This window comes from Nipponia nippon, unplaced genomic scaffold, assembly GCF_047370975.1.
Source record: "Nipponia nippon isolate SJK-2023a ecotype South Korea unplaced genomic scaffold, ASM4737097v1 scaffold_2, whole genome shotgun sequence".
NCBI classification, from domain to species: domain Eukaryota; kingdom Metazoa; phylum Chordata; class Aves; order Pelecaniformes; family Threskiornithidae; genus Nipponia; species Nipponia nippon.
Window position 1 is genome coordinate 93,838,142 of NW_028262336.1, and position 15,397 is coordinate 93,853,538.

Genomic DNA, 15,397 nt, shown 5'->3' on the forward strand with positions numbered 1-15,397 from the left:
GCTAGCTTGCTGCTTTATTGCACTTCTCCTTTCCTTAGCCTATTGGACTTGTCTAACTTGTAGTGGCAGCCACCATAAGTCAGCAGGTTTATTGTGTTTGTTGGAATAACAACAAAGAGCCTGATAGCTCTGTGGTAAGCCATCTTCTTCCCCACTCCTTAAATTTCTCAAAGCTGAAGGCCCCTTCACAGACTAAAGAAACGTCACCTGAAAAGTAGTACCAAATTGTCCATATATTTTTTTTTTTTTTTAAAGGGAAGTGGCAGCTGTTTAGTAAAATGCTAACAGAAAAAAAAAAAAAAGCTCAAAAGTTGCAGTGGCTTACACTTTTAAAGATGGATATCTTGTTTAGTCTGGAGAAGAGGAGGCTGAGGGGAGACCTTATTGTTCTCTACAACTACCTGAAAGGAGGTTGTAGTGAGGTGGGGGTCGGTCTCTTCTCCCTAGTAATGAGTGATAGGACGAGAGGAAATGGCTTCAAGCTGTGCCAGGGGAGGTTTAGGTTAGACATTAGGAAAAACTTCTTCACCGAAAGGGTGGTCAAGCATCGGAACAGGCTGCCCAGGGAAGTGGTTGAGTCCCCATCCCTGGAGGTATTTAAAGAATGGGTAGACGTGGTGCTCGAGGACATGGTATAGATGGACCTGGCAGTGTTAGGTTAACAGTTAGACTCGATGATCTTAAGGGTCTTTTCCAACCTTGACGATTCTATGATTCATCTTGGAACAAGGGTATGCTTTCTAACTGACACTTTTTGTCCCTCTGCGTTTTCTGTTGGTTTAGTCTTTTTGTGTCTGATTCTGGGAAACAGCTAATAATGCTAAATATCTGAGTCCTAGACAACTTAAATGTGACTCAGAGCAGAGTGTTTTTGACATTTCATACCAAACACAAAAACTGGCAAAGGTATTTTCTCCAAATCCCTTTTGTGACAAGGGGGAAAATTGTAGTAAGAGAAGATTAAGAAATTGAAGTTTTAAGATTACTGGATTTTGTAGCTTTCAATGACATAATATATTTCCTTTCTTCTCATGGCAATCACTTGCGTGTTAACTTGCTCTCTGCTGCACTATGCTTTATAAAATATTTATATTTTATTACTCCCAGTCTGTTTCTTACAAATACAGTGTTGTATAACGGTGACCAGGAACTCTTTTTTTTTTTTTTTTTTAATTTAGGTAAGTTAGCAACATTCTGAGAGTCTAAAATGCAGACTGCTTTTCAATATTCTAGTTGTATTGTATTATTCCTGAGATGCTGATGAATTGTCTACTTTTAGTGAGGCATCCCTGTTAAGTTCAGAAACACCTTGTTTTTTATGCAATCAACACATGCTTCTTTTTGCTTGTTTGTTTACAAACTATGAAGACGGGAATCTTATTCCACAGAGGAATGGCAAGTAGGTATCTAAGAAATTATCTACCTGCAAGATTGCTGTGGAAGCAAACCTGTTTTCTATCTCAAGTGCTCCACATTCCAACAAATGGTTTGTAAGGCTCATAAAGTTTAAAAAAACTGCATAATGACAGAATTTAATTAAAAAGGTATCTTACGTAGACAAAAATGAAATGTGTACTAAAATTCCTTATAACATAAATTTATGTTGACTGATTTCATAGCAACTCTGTAAAGATCAGAAAGGCTTTATAATTTCTGATATATAGACATACAAGATTCAGAGTGAAATATGTTCTACGCATTCAAGACATGACTGTACACAGGCCTAAACTCTGTAACTTAATTTTCCACCATTAGTTAAATGATTTGAGCTCAGGAAAGGTAAAATAATCTCTGGGAGACTGAGTGTATTAGGAATAAGAAGTCATCTAATGAAAGGGATTCTTCTGTGTATCTTGGTTTATGCAAGCGTTTCTCTTACTAAAAGCTCTACCGCTACTAGTGGAATTTCTTACATAGCAAGTAGTTAATCTTGTAGAGCAACTTGACTGTCAAAGAAAGAATATACTTTTTTTAATCTTCTGGAGCTTCAAGGAGGAAAAAAGATGTTAAGAGGTCTTTAACTCAGAATCATTAGAAATAACTTCTTTGATCTTATGTGCAGTAAGGGGAAAACAGTGATTTGCTTTTACTTCCAAGGATACTGAAATGTATTGATGCAACCCGTATTCTCCTGTGTGTTCCTCATGCACTAAGAATAATAATTATTTCAAATGAAGACATAGGATTTGTTCAACTTTGTATTCTCCTTCCTATGTTGTTAATGTTCTACTAATTCTTTGCTGTGTGTCTACATCAGGGTGTTAGAGCAGACTTTCATGATTGAGCTGTTGGCTTCTGTGACTAAAATGACTGGCAAAATGTCTGGGAGGTTGAGCTATGCTGTAGTACTTGAGCAGACTTTCCAGATGTGAAATTGTGTTTATTGAGTATATAAATAGTGGGCAGTCAAAAACATGTGAACTTGAAAATGGAAGGTGGCAGTACTTTTTGCCCTACAGATCTATAAGGCAGAGTGAGAAGGACACCTAGAGAAAGAGCAAGCTATAAGCAATATTCTTGTCTTTATGCCTTCAGACAGGAAGTGAAGATTGCGTACCTGTATATTTCATATCAGAATTCTCCTAATAAATTGTGTCTAGTGATTGTCATTGGCATCTTGATGGTCCATATGGTGTGTGTGTGTGTGTGTTTATTAATGAGAATGGGAGTAGGGAGGGGAAGAAAGAAGACTGTTCAGTACTTCTAGTAATGCAGTTTAGGCTAAAACTGAACAATTCTGTAATCCTGTCTCTTCATGATGAGGTGAAGTAGTGATACCTCATTTGTGGCAAACAACACATTTCATATAGTCAGGACTTTTCTCTGATACTGGGTTGCCTACTCTTTTAGAATAAAGAGTTTCCTGTAGTGCCGTGACATCCTCTAGTAATATATACTCCATAAACTTGTCTTGGGTGGAAGGTTTGCTGTTCATGTGGTGAAGAAAACAAAGATCCAAGCTGATCATTACTTTGTAGCATTTTGATCTGGAGCCTTGAGGTTGATTTTCTCCTCTAGGAACATCCCAGAGCTTTGCATAGGGATTTGGGGTGGTAAGGGAGGATAATATTTTACCATTTCTGTCTTATGAAATTGGTGTAGATTGATGTGCTTTGTACAGCTGGAGAAATGGAATATGAAGAGATACAGTAGTGGTTCTTATTCTTGTTTCAAGGGCATCAAATCTGTTGGCTTCAACCTTAATGTGAGAGGATTTTGCATGACTTGATTTATATGCTTTACGTGTTCCAGGCATCACTGTTCTTTGCGCTAAACCAAAGTGCAGGGATCACAGAGCTAGTGCCAGAAACCTCAAATCCATGTGGTATGGTGCAGCTGTTGAATCAATATGTTAGCTTGGGTCCAGACCGATGCATGTCATGTCTAATCTGGTAAGCCCTGTCTTCAAGAATAAAAAAGAAAGGAAAAGTCAAGGAATCAAAGGCTGTGGTGGACAAAGGAAGTTTAGTCTTTTGTTTCTTTTTCAGTATTTCTTTTTCAGTATATCTTGAAGTCTATCTTCCATGGTGTCCTGGTTTTGGCTGGGACAGAGTTAATTTTCTTCCTAGTAGCTGGTATAGTGCTGTGTTTTGGATTTAGGGTGAGAATAATGTTGATAACACACTGATGTTTTAGTTGTTGCTAAGTAGTGCTTACACTAGTCAAGGACTTTTCAGGTTCCCATGCTCTGCCAGGTGCATAAGAAGCTGGGAGGGAGCACAGCCAGGACAGCTGACCCGGACTGGCCAAAGGGCTATGCCATGCCACATGATGTCATGCTCAGTATATAAGCTGGGGGGAGTTGGCCGAGGGGCAGCAATCGATGCTCAGGGATGTGCTGGGCATCGATCAGCGGGTGGTGAGCAATTGCATTGTGCATCACTTGCTTTGTATATTCTTTTATCATTGTTGTAATTATTATTTCCTCTTCCTCTGCTGTCCTATTAAACTGTCTTTATCTCAACCCCTGGGTTTTACTTTTGTTTTCACCGATTCTCTTCCCCCATCCCACTGGGAAGGTGGAGAGGGTGAGGGAGCAGCTGTGTGGTGCTTAGTTGCCAACTGGGGTTAAACCACAACACAGGGCAAAGCCACTGTACTGTTCTGCTGCTTACCTTGAAAAAGGATAGCTTTTTTGTGAATTCTTCTAAGAATTTTTAATGACTTTAGATAATGTTTCAGCTGCAAACTCCTTTTGCTGTTGGTTATGACAGGCCCACTTTCATAACTTTTGTATCGTGCATAAACCTAACTAATTCTTCCATCTGCTACCTGCCAATTAGGTACAGCTGCTATTTTTTTCTAAGTGCTGGGGCCCAATCACTGCAGTAAATACAACCAAAATTTAGGTTGCTCAGCTAGTGATGAGGTATTGGATTAGGTTCACCACTTTAAGTATGGTTATCGTCCTTTTTTAGATAAAATCCTCCTGGCTAGATATGTGGACAGTGTGCATAGTAACTTTTAACTTTGGAGACCTACAAGATGTTGCACGCAAGGTTTTACTGCAAATATGGCCAGTAGGAAACACACTTTATATGCAAAATCAAAAATAAGTTTTTAGTCTCATTTTATGAATCTACTCTGTGTACAGTAAACAGCAGTCGTTAGTCAAGTTGCATTGATACCAACATTCATAGTCCAAATTATCTCAGTAAAAGTCTCATTAAACACTGTTGGAAGTTGTTCTACAAAAACCTCCTTGTATTTATTCTTTTTTTTTCTGGCATTGTGCTTATTGTTCCATTGCCTGTTTGGGTGTGAGGGCTTTGGTCTGGATATGGAGGAAAAAAAAGTAAGACCCAGTTGAGGTAGTGTTCTGTCCTTGACGTAGGTAACCTCTGCTGCTAAATCATTTCCCTTATTCCCTACCCACTTTCTCTCTGTGATCATAAATAAGACCAGCCATGCTAGTCGATTCAGCTTCATTTGTTGGTTCCCAGAACATTCACAAAGCAGAGGTGTTAGTAGCATCCCTCAGAAAATAACTGTTTTGTCTGTTTGGGTTATTCTAGGAATTATTGTCTGCAAATGGTTAATCACCTTCAACTTAAATTGTTCACTTAACTGGAAACTGAGTGTTAGCACCACAGTTTTGAGAGTTACAACAATAACTTCAAGTAAAATATGATTGAGAATCTATTGTGGTATTTGTTTTTTATATTTAGTTCAAATTCAACAATATAAAGCAATTAAAATTCTGCTTTTAAATAGAGCATCTGTATTTATAAGAATGATACTGAATTTATTGGCTGACAAGGCACCCTGCATATGTCACTTTTGTGTTAAACATGACCTCCATTTGTTAACAGCCTCAAAGATGGATAGTCCTATGAGAATTCCCTTAGCAAGTCTTGTTCCCTCAATAGTAGCTGATGCCATCAGGTTTTTCTGTGAATGTCCCATTCTCATCTGACTGGCTGTCCTCTGTTCCTGAGAAAGGCATTGAATCAAGGCTGGAGTGAATCATTGGCATAACTAGTGAGTTCTTTCAGTGATTATGAATGTGATTACACGTGTGTGTTGGATTTTATTTTTGAGGAATTTCTTAATATAGCAATAGACGATCGGACATGTTAATTAAGGGGGTGGGAGAAGATGAGGGAGGCAGGATGGCAGGGAAGTAATACCTTCATTCCTGCAGGCATAGCAGCTGTGTTAGGAGGTGATATCTCGATAAGCTGTTGAGCCAGCAATTAGACGAGCAATAACTAATCCATTGATTCCTGCATTATCAAGTGTGTAAGTTCAATAGACACTATTGTCTTATAGAGAATGGTATAAGAATTCTTCACTAAGATCAAAATGAGAGCACAAATAAATGTACTTTCTAGGGACCTGATCAGAAAGCGTGATGAGCCAGAAGGTTTGTATTTTGGATCTCTTTGTAACTTTGATTTTCAGGTCCATGGTGCGTGCATAAAATCACTTTCTTATTTCATAGGGTCTCAGTGGAATAATAGAGAGCCTATGAAATAAGAACCAAATAAATCTTCACCATTCATCCTGTGATGGTTGCTTCATTTTGGCTTTTATAGCTATTATTCTTGCTACCAGTGATTTGAATTCTGATACCCAATTTACAGTCAGTTCAAAATCAACTCTGAATGGGTGAATGCTCCGTATCTAGACTTGTCATTTTATCTCTTTCCTTGGTACTATGTATTGTGGCTTTCTATATATTTTGAGAATGTCTAGAATACCATTAACAGTTTCAAACAGTGAAGGAGATCATCGTATAATGCTTGATAGCAGGTTTGTGGGCTTTAAGTCCATTCGGACTCGATCTTAAGGGTCTTTTCCAACTTAAATGACTCTATGAATAATTCTAGTATTTTAAGTAGCAAAAATTGTTCTTATGCTAAGAACCTTACTGGCAAGGTGGCTATAAATGTGTGAGCCTTGTTGGGTAAAAGAAATCCTTTGTTCTGTGAAGGAAGGAAAATGTAAGGGGGGAAATGAATCCTGTAACACAACAGAGCTGAGGCTGCTATAGCTCCATGCCCCACAGGCCTAACCAGTAGTGAGGCTGAGCGTGTATTCCCAGTAGGCTCCTGCATGAACACATGCTGGCAACATGTATGCATATGCATGGCAGGCCACACAGATCAACACAAACAGCACCATGGCTGTCATCCTGTTACACTCTTTGGCTGATGAGGATGAAGATCCATTAGTGGGAAACATACAGTGTGAATTCCTCCAGTAGGTGGGCTCACAAGCTCACTGCCTGGTTGCTGGCCCCCAGATCCCAGACCTCCCTGTGGCTGGCACTGGTGTCACATGAGACCCTGAGGCTGCAGGCTCACTCCAGTTGCCGATAAAGACCTCCTCACCCGGGGAGAGACACGTGTGTGTGTGTGTGTGTGTGCATATACACACACAGAGCTCTTTGGCAGCTGGTGGGGCTCCCCTGGTCCCTCTGATGGCAAGTCCCCTGTGGCCTTGTCTTTAGAAACAGACATGCACACACAGATAAAAATCTCCATCAGTTGGATGGGATTCCCCTCACCCGTGTAGGAGCAAACTCCCACAGTGGCCACCCCTTAAAGACTTTCGTGCACAGACAGGTGCATTTCACAGTTGACCCCCCCCCCCCCCCACCCCTGAGCCTACAGTCTCTCTGGCAGCTGTCCAGAACTTCCCTTATCCCTTCTTTAGCCAGCTCCTCTTGCTCTTATAGATACACATTCCCCTGCTCTCAGGCAACTTCACCTTCTCACTGGCTAGTCCAGCTTGATAGTTGCTAGTGATCATTGACTCACCACCCTCACTCATTCTAGTTGCTGGCACCATGGACACAACTGAGGTCCTATTCAGGTTGCTGGTGCTTAAGTTCACTCACTCTGGTCTCTCCAGTTGCTGGTCTGTGGTTCCTCTGATTGATGGTCTGATCCTGTTGCTGACACAGGGGCCTCCATACACACATATGCACACAAGGTAGAGCGTCTCACCCAGGAAAATAGCTGGAAATAGAATTTAATAAGGTAGGACTGACTGTGCTGGTTGGGTACAGGGCATGGCCAGACAATTGTACCAACTAGCAAACTGTTTACACACAACTGGCCCTATTTATTCCCTTATCCTATCACTTTACCATGCTTGTTCCTCTCCAAATTGCTGAGATCCATCCTTTTCCCTGCCTTTGGTTGTTCCCTTAAACATCGCAAACTAAGTCTTGCACAATCCCAAAATGTTTTTCTCCTTCATCCCATAATGTGTCTTATACCCCTAATCAGTAACACTCCTCAGTCTGAAAGCTGCTGTGGGGAGCTGATTATGTTGACTGATTGTGTTATGGGGTGGGCGTCAGACCTGGACCATAGGCAGAGGCTTTGCTGGGATAGCCTTGGGAGAAGCCTGCACAGCATGTCCCTTCCTCTGAATCAATAATTGGGCTTCCTCCCACCTGCTGTTGTACCTCTGTGTTCATCTGGGCTTGTGGAGATAAGCCTTTGATGGGCTAATGGTTCCTGTGGTGAGTTTGGGTAAGAGACAGGTAAAAGTATTATTTGGATTCCACCACCCACCATTGTCTTTCTGTGCTCTTTTTTTTTGTGTGCAGATGGACATTTTAGCACGTAGCCTTAAGAGACAGTCCTTTCCTTTAGTCTTGATCCCACTGCATGCATCTCCTTCTCTCTTGTCCTTCATATGGATAAAGGGGATTGAAGAAAACTTTCGATATGTCCTACCTGTGTCAGTTGCTTTCTTTCAAGTAATTTCTTTAATGTAGCTATGTGTCAAAATATTTATTAGAATTTAAATGCCTATGGAATTTGAATATTTCTCTGATGATACCACCTTTGAAATAAGCGATCACACTTTCTTGTACTACTAGTAATAAAAAAGTGCAGCTCAAATCTTTTTGGCACTGCGTGCACAATTTTTTATATTTAAAGTCACATGAGAACTTTAACATTCACTCGCATATCTTGTCTGCCAAGTGACTGAGACAACTTTTCCTTGTGCACATGCTGTCGGCACTGTTACTGTGTATGTACAGTACCTTGCTTTGCACCTCGTACACTGTTAGAGCTTGTCAGTAGGGTTTGGTTGCCATACTTCTGGAGCTCTGGTTTTGCAGAGCTTTGTGATGAAGCAGAGCAGTGGAAGAAACACTACCATAAGACAGTTCTAAACTCTACTACAGTTCAAGGAGGCCATAATAATAGTTTCTACCAAGGCTCTCTGAGAATCTTCAGGCTGGTAAATGTAAAATGCTACTGAAAAGCAATCTCATGGTAACTCACGTTCACGTGTTGACCATGTTTTCTACACAAATGCGTGCAGCATGAGGAAAAAGCAAGAGGAGCTAGATGCCTTGGCCCAGGCCCAGAGATATGATATCATAGGCATAAGTGAAACCTGATGGGATGAGTCCCGTGACTGGTGTGCCATGATGGATGGTTACAGGCTCTTCAGGAGGGATAGGCAGAGCAGGCAAGGCAGGGGGGTGGCAGCATTGTATGTAGTGGAGGGGCTGCAATGCATGGAGCTAGCAGTTGGCGATGGCACAGTTGAGAGCCTCTGGGTAAGGATTAAGGGACAGACAAATAAAACAGATGTTGTTGTGGGAGTCTGCTATAGGCAACCCAGCCAGGATGACAACACTGATGAGTTATTCTTTAATGAACTAAGGGATGCTTCCAAGTCATCTGCCCTTGTCCTTATGGGGGACTTCAACCTGCCAGATGTCAACTGGGAATACCACACAGCTAGTACAAACAGGTCCAGAAGATTCCTAAACCATCTGGATGATAACTTCTTGGTAGAGGTACTAAGGGAACTGACCAGGAAAGGTGCCTTCCTCAATTTGTTGCTTATTAACAGAGAAGGTCTCGTGGGTGAAGTGGCAATTGGTGGCTGCCTTGGCCACAGCAACCACAAAGCAGTCAAGTTTAAAATATATGGTAACAGGAGGAAAACTGCCAGCAAGACCTCAACTCTGGATATGAGGAGGGCTGACTTCAGGCTGCTCAGGGAGCTGCTTAGTAAGGTCCCATGGGAAAAAGCTTTTGAAGGTGCTGGGGTCCATCAGTGCTGGTCACTTCTGAAGTACCACCTCCAAAGAGCACAGGAGCAGGCAATTTCAAAGTGTCAGAAGTCAAGCAGGCAAGGTAGAAGGCCGGCTTGGCTGAGTAAGGATCTTCTAGAATTAAGATAAAAAAAATGTATGGCCAGTGGAAGCAAGGTCAGGTGACATGGGAGGACTACAGAGATGCTGTTCGCCACTGTCGGGAGGAAATTCGCATGGCCAAAGCTCAACTAGTGCTGAAGCTGGCCAGTACTGTGAAGGACAATAAAAAGGGCTTTTTAAAATATATAAATAGCAAAAGGCAGGGGAGAAATAACATTGGCCCGTTACTTGACAAGCATTGTCACCTCACAAACAGGGACATAGGCAAAGCAGAGATGTTTAATACTTTCTTTGCCTCTGTCTTCAACACCGATGATGGGTGCTGGGACCCCCAGAGCCCTGGGCTAGACAACCATGGCTGTGAGAATGATAAACTCCCAACCAACCCCAAACTTGCGTGGGATTTGCTGTTCCAGCTGGATCCCTGTAAGTCAATGGGGCCTGATGGGATTCATCCCAGGGTACTGAAAGAGCTGGCTGATGTCATAGTGAGACCTCTCTCAATGATTTTTCAATGCTCTTGGGAATCTGGAGAGGTCCCAGTTGACTGGAAGCTGGCAAACATTGTCCCGGTCTTCAAGAAGGGCAACAGGGATGACCCTGGTAACTACAGGCCTGTCAGTCTCAGCTCTGTGCATGGCAAAATCATGGAGATTATTCTGGGAGTTATTGAAAAACACCTGAAACTCAATGCAGTCATTGGTCCTAGGCAGCACAGATTCAAGGTAGCTGACCAAGGGAAGCCAGTCGATGTAATCTTTTTGGAATTCAGGAAGGCCTTCGATACTGTCTCTCACAGTATCCTCCTGGACAAAATGTCCAGCATACAGCTGGATAAACACATAATGTGGGCGTGCAATTGGCTGATGAGTTGGGCTCAAAGGGTTATAGTAAATGGTGTTACTTTGGGCTGGCAACCAGTCACTAGCGGGGTTCTGCAAGGGTCCATCTTGGGGCCAGTGCTCTTCAATATCTTCATAAATGACTTGGATGCAGAACTTGAAGGTTTTGCTATCTAAGTTTGCTGATGACACTCTTGAGGGCAGAGAGGCCCTGCAGAGAGATCTGGACAAATTAAGAGAGCTGGGCAATCACCAACTGTATGAAGTTTAACAAGGGCACGTGCTGGATTTTGCAGCTGGGACATGGCAACCCTGGATGTACATACAGACTGGGGAACGAGAGGCTGGAGAGCAGCCCCGCGGAGAGGGCTCTGGGGATTCTGGTCAACAGCAAGTTGAACATGAGCCAACAGCGTGCCCTGGCAGCCAAGAGGGCCAACCATGTCCTGGGGTGCATCAAGCACTGCATTGCCAGCCAGTCGAGGGAGGTGATTGTCCTGCTCTACTCTGCACTGGTGCGGCCTCATCTTGAGTGCTGTGTGCAGTTTTGGGCGCCACAGTACAAGAAGGATACGAAGCTACTAGAGAGTGTCCAGAGGAGAGCCACGAAAATGGTGAAGGGTCTAGAGGGGAGGCCGTATGAGGAGTGGCTGAGGTCACTTGGTCTGCTCAACCTGGAGAAGAGGAGACTGAGGGGAGACCTCATCACGGTCTACAGCTTCCTCACAAGAGGAAGAGGAGGGGCAGGCAGTGATCTCTTCTCCCTGATGACCAATGATAGGACCCAAGGGAACGGCAGGAAGATATGCCAGGGGACGTTTAGGTTGGACATTAGGAAAAGGTTCTTCACCCAGAAGGTGGTGGAGCACTGGAACAGGCTCCCCAGGGAGGCAGTCATGGCTCCAAGCCTGACAATATTCAAGAAGCATTTGGACAATGCCGTCAGACATATGGTGTGAATTTTGGGGTTGTCCTGTGCAGGGACAGGAGTTAGACTTGATGATCCTTGTGGGTGCCTTCCAACTCAGGACATTCTATGATTCTATGATTCTGTGGTTTACTTTCCACTGTGTTTCAGTTCTGATGTTAAGATTTTTTTTTTAGAAGCCTTGCTGTTTTTGACTCGTGGAAAATGCGAACTTGCAGAATAAAGTACCTGGCTTTATAGATGTTCCAGTCTCTGGCGGTAGGAGGCATAAAGACATAAAAGCTAAAATATATGCAAACAACTCATTGCTTTAAATTCAAGTTTATGAGAAAAGACTCCTCATGCTTTTCATGCTGAGGTATCTAGTCTTATGAATGAGAACTCTGTGAATTATATCTTTAATAGCTTCTCTGCTGTCCTAGTTATTTTTTGTTTCTTTTTCCTCCTCTTTCTCTTTTTTCCCACCTTAAAAAACAAAACCAAACCAACCAGACCAAACCCTCTGCCTTTTGACCAAAAAAGACCGAGGACTGTCTCGGTTAGTTTTTGCTAACAAAATGGTGGTGTATCTATGTTATTTCTAGAATTATGCTTATCTTTGGATAGGAAGCTCTTCCTACCTTCAACGTTTTTTCCCTTCCAGAGTTAACTTTTCTTTTTAGTTATTTTCACTTCTCCTTTCAATATCACATAATTTTTAAACTTAAGACCTATCACCCTATATTGTGGTTACATGGGCAGTTCATTTTTTTTTAGAATTTAGAAGAGAATAGTTTTTAATGAATATTTCTGTGGTCTTTTTGTACTCAGTATTTAATTATTTTACAATTGTTTCTTTTTAGATTATGTATCTGAAATACAGTTTTCCTCATCTTCAGTAACACTGTGCTATGAGAATGGGAATACATTGTTGTTTGAATTAATGAGATGGTTAGAGATTCCCTGTTATGTTTTTGTATAGTGTATTAAAAAAATTCTAGCTTTCTCCTTCAAGTGCTCAGAAATATTTAACTGCACTCTTATTTTCTTCTCACTCCTTATTGCCTTTGAGCTCTTACCGCTGGATAATCTATTCTGAGTTCCATCAGTGCCTCAAAACAGATAGTAGTTTGGAGAATTTCAAGGAGACTACTGTGGAAATACTTTGTATCAAGACCATAGGAAACACTGTTTATTTTTTGGTTAATTTTAATGTTGGCCTTACAAAGACCTCAAGGGAAAAGTTTGTCCCTTTCAGAAAATTGTTGTCCTAAAGCACTCTTCCTGTATGGGTCTGTATGTATTTATTGGTAAAATAAATAAAAAAAATGGCAGACATCTTTAAAGCAGGTTTGACCTTTATCTTTCCTAAACTGTAGTGATTCTTTGTATCAAAGCTAACTTTAGATATTCCCCATTGCTTAGTCTGATTTAAAATGTTTTTGATGTAACATGGAAGATTATTGAACTATATTTTTGCCGTTTCCTCCTCTATGCACTTGGATTGCCAGCAGCATCAGTGGTAGATTTCATTACAACCAAGCAATGAAATTTCTGTTCTTTCTGTATAGTGCTTTCTGTGGACCATGAAATCATTCGCATGTATGGAATATAGAGAGGTATTAACTTTTTGAAGCACTATCAATGTATAATTCAAAAAAGAAGCGTATATAGAATACCCACACTGTACTGCTGTGCAGGTCTTGTGAATTTCCTTTTTTTAATCTATGGAAATCTTATTTTTAGGCCGCATTGTTTTGAATTATTTAAAGTAATTTGTTTGACACATGTTTAAATGTGCTTATTATCCCAGTATCTCACTTTGTCTTACATGTTTTGCCTGATCAAATGTATTCCAAGAGTGTGCTTCCCTCCTCTGGGACAAGTGGTATAGGGTTTGGTGAATATGGGGAATGTGAATGTTATGGCCTAATCTGTAATGTTGCAAAACATCTACCATATGGTCTAACATTCAAGAGGAGCTTAAAAACAAAGCATAAACTAAAAATGTGAAAGGAAGTGAAGTGCCCCTTTTCAAGGATGAACTGGCTCTTGTCCCTGAACTGGTGCTGCCTGTTCCTAGTGGAGCAAGAGTAGCTCCAGGACTGCATGGGGTATTTCATGGCAGAGACTGGGGTGGTTATGCCTGGCCAGAACTGCTATTGCTGCTGTTGTGTGGAGCAGGGTAAGGAAGAGGGGACACTTGGGGAACACGGACTGTAAGGAAGGGGCTGAGATTTTTCAGGAGAGATGGGTAAGGGGTGTAGGACATACCTCTCTTAAACCTACTTTAGTCGATTCTCTTCTGACTGAACCATGGGCTGAAATCTGTTATTTCAACCAAAGTGTCTTTCCTCTACCCCTGCTTCAAGTCTGCATATGAAGAATCTTCAAATATAATGGTTTGTTTCTTAGGTTCTGCACTTGATAGTGAACAGTGAGGCATGGAGAACCTACTAACTCATTATTTGGAGTGGGTGTGCTGCCTTTCATCAGTGCTCTGTGAAAGCCATTGTTTGAGGAGAAAAATCTCATATAATAAGATTTTTTTAAGATGCCAGTCTAGTCATTGCAGTTTGCAATCTGGCTTCATCCCCCATGCTTGCCATAGGCTTCTGATTTTAAAGACGGGAAGATGTTTTTGTCACTGGTGACTCTATACTTCACTTCCAATGATGCTACCCTCCCTTTTGCTTTTGTTGCGTTCTCTTTCTTCCTGAGTCTTGCCTGCGTAATTATTCCTGTAGAGTGTGCTTTCCTCGTTGCCTACTGGTTTGATGTGACACTGAAGGGCCCCATCATCCATGCTGAGCTCTTTTATGTTTATGCCATATTAATTTTCTGCTTTTGCATGTTCTACAACCATCTGTAAGTGAGTGGCTTACAATCTATTTCTACATTCCAAAACCTGTTCCTTTTCAATTTTGAACAGGAAGAATTAAAGTCTTTTTGTTTTTCCTCTAAACCTCTCTTCATGGATGTCTAATAGTCAATTCTTGCTCTGACTAGAGTGGAACACTTGTACCCAATTTTTCCTACTAATTTTCTTTGCTCTCTCTGATCTTAATTCCACAGATGCTATAATAATTTTACTTGTTATTTAGTTTGGTAACTTCGATGTACTTATTAAGTGATATCTCAAGATACTTGTCTTCAAGATATATTGAAGCCTCAGAATATTTTTGCATAGCATTTCAAAGATGTAAGTCTATTGATATGGTTGAAATCTTGTCCAAAATCTCCTATGCATCAAATGCTACCATAACTTTCTTCTGTGTTGACAAGTGTAATATTGCTGTTCACATCTGTTCAAAAGGCTGCTACAAAGATGGTTAAGATTTAGAGCATCTCATTGAGTATGTCAGCTGCTTTTTTATTCTTTTGGTCCTTGCCCATATACATTAAAGCACACAAGCTCTAACAATGAAAATGTTTAAAATTTCACTTAGTAAGTCTTTATTGAAAAGTTGATAAATCTCTAACCAGTCAATATAACCACAACCCAAACCACTTTTCAAAGAAGTTTTTTTGGCTTTTGAAAGGGTAAAGTCAGAGCAATTGTCTTGTGTTGGTGATAAGTCCTAAGGATTATTCATGAAACCGTGAGTGTATCCTACTTAACTTTATTAAGGAAGCTGATGGGTTTTATGCTTCTCCTAAATGAATTTCTAAATAATGGGAGCACAGAAAGGCAGCAAGTTTTGGATAACATAATCCAAATAAAAAATAAATAGAACAGTGTCTTAGTTATGCTAACTTGTCTTTTAAGAAAAAGTAGTTTCTTTGCCTATCTGTATATTCTATTACAATGTCAGGAGTATAGCTGTTTCAGAGTAACAAAAAACATTTTAAAACTATGCATTTGGTACATAAGTCTGCTTTTTCATATTCTACATGTAATGGTTGGGAAGAACTCTTCATAAATTGGTTTTGTAGATATCTTTTCCTCCAAACTTTCCATAAAATTCTCATGTTCTGCATGATTTCGCCATAATGTAATGGGATTCT

The 15,397-nt window shown here is 40.9% G+C and overlaps 1 protein-coding gene across 2 annotated transcripts in view; it reads left to right on the forward strand.

Moving 5' to 3' along the window:
• DIAPH3 (diaphanous related formin 3) overlaps positions 1–15,397 on the forward strand; it is a 255,482-nt gene that overhangs the window by 13,148 nt on the left and 226,937 nt on the right. The gene's annotated exons all lie outside the window — the stretch shown is intronic.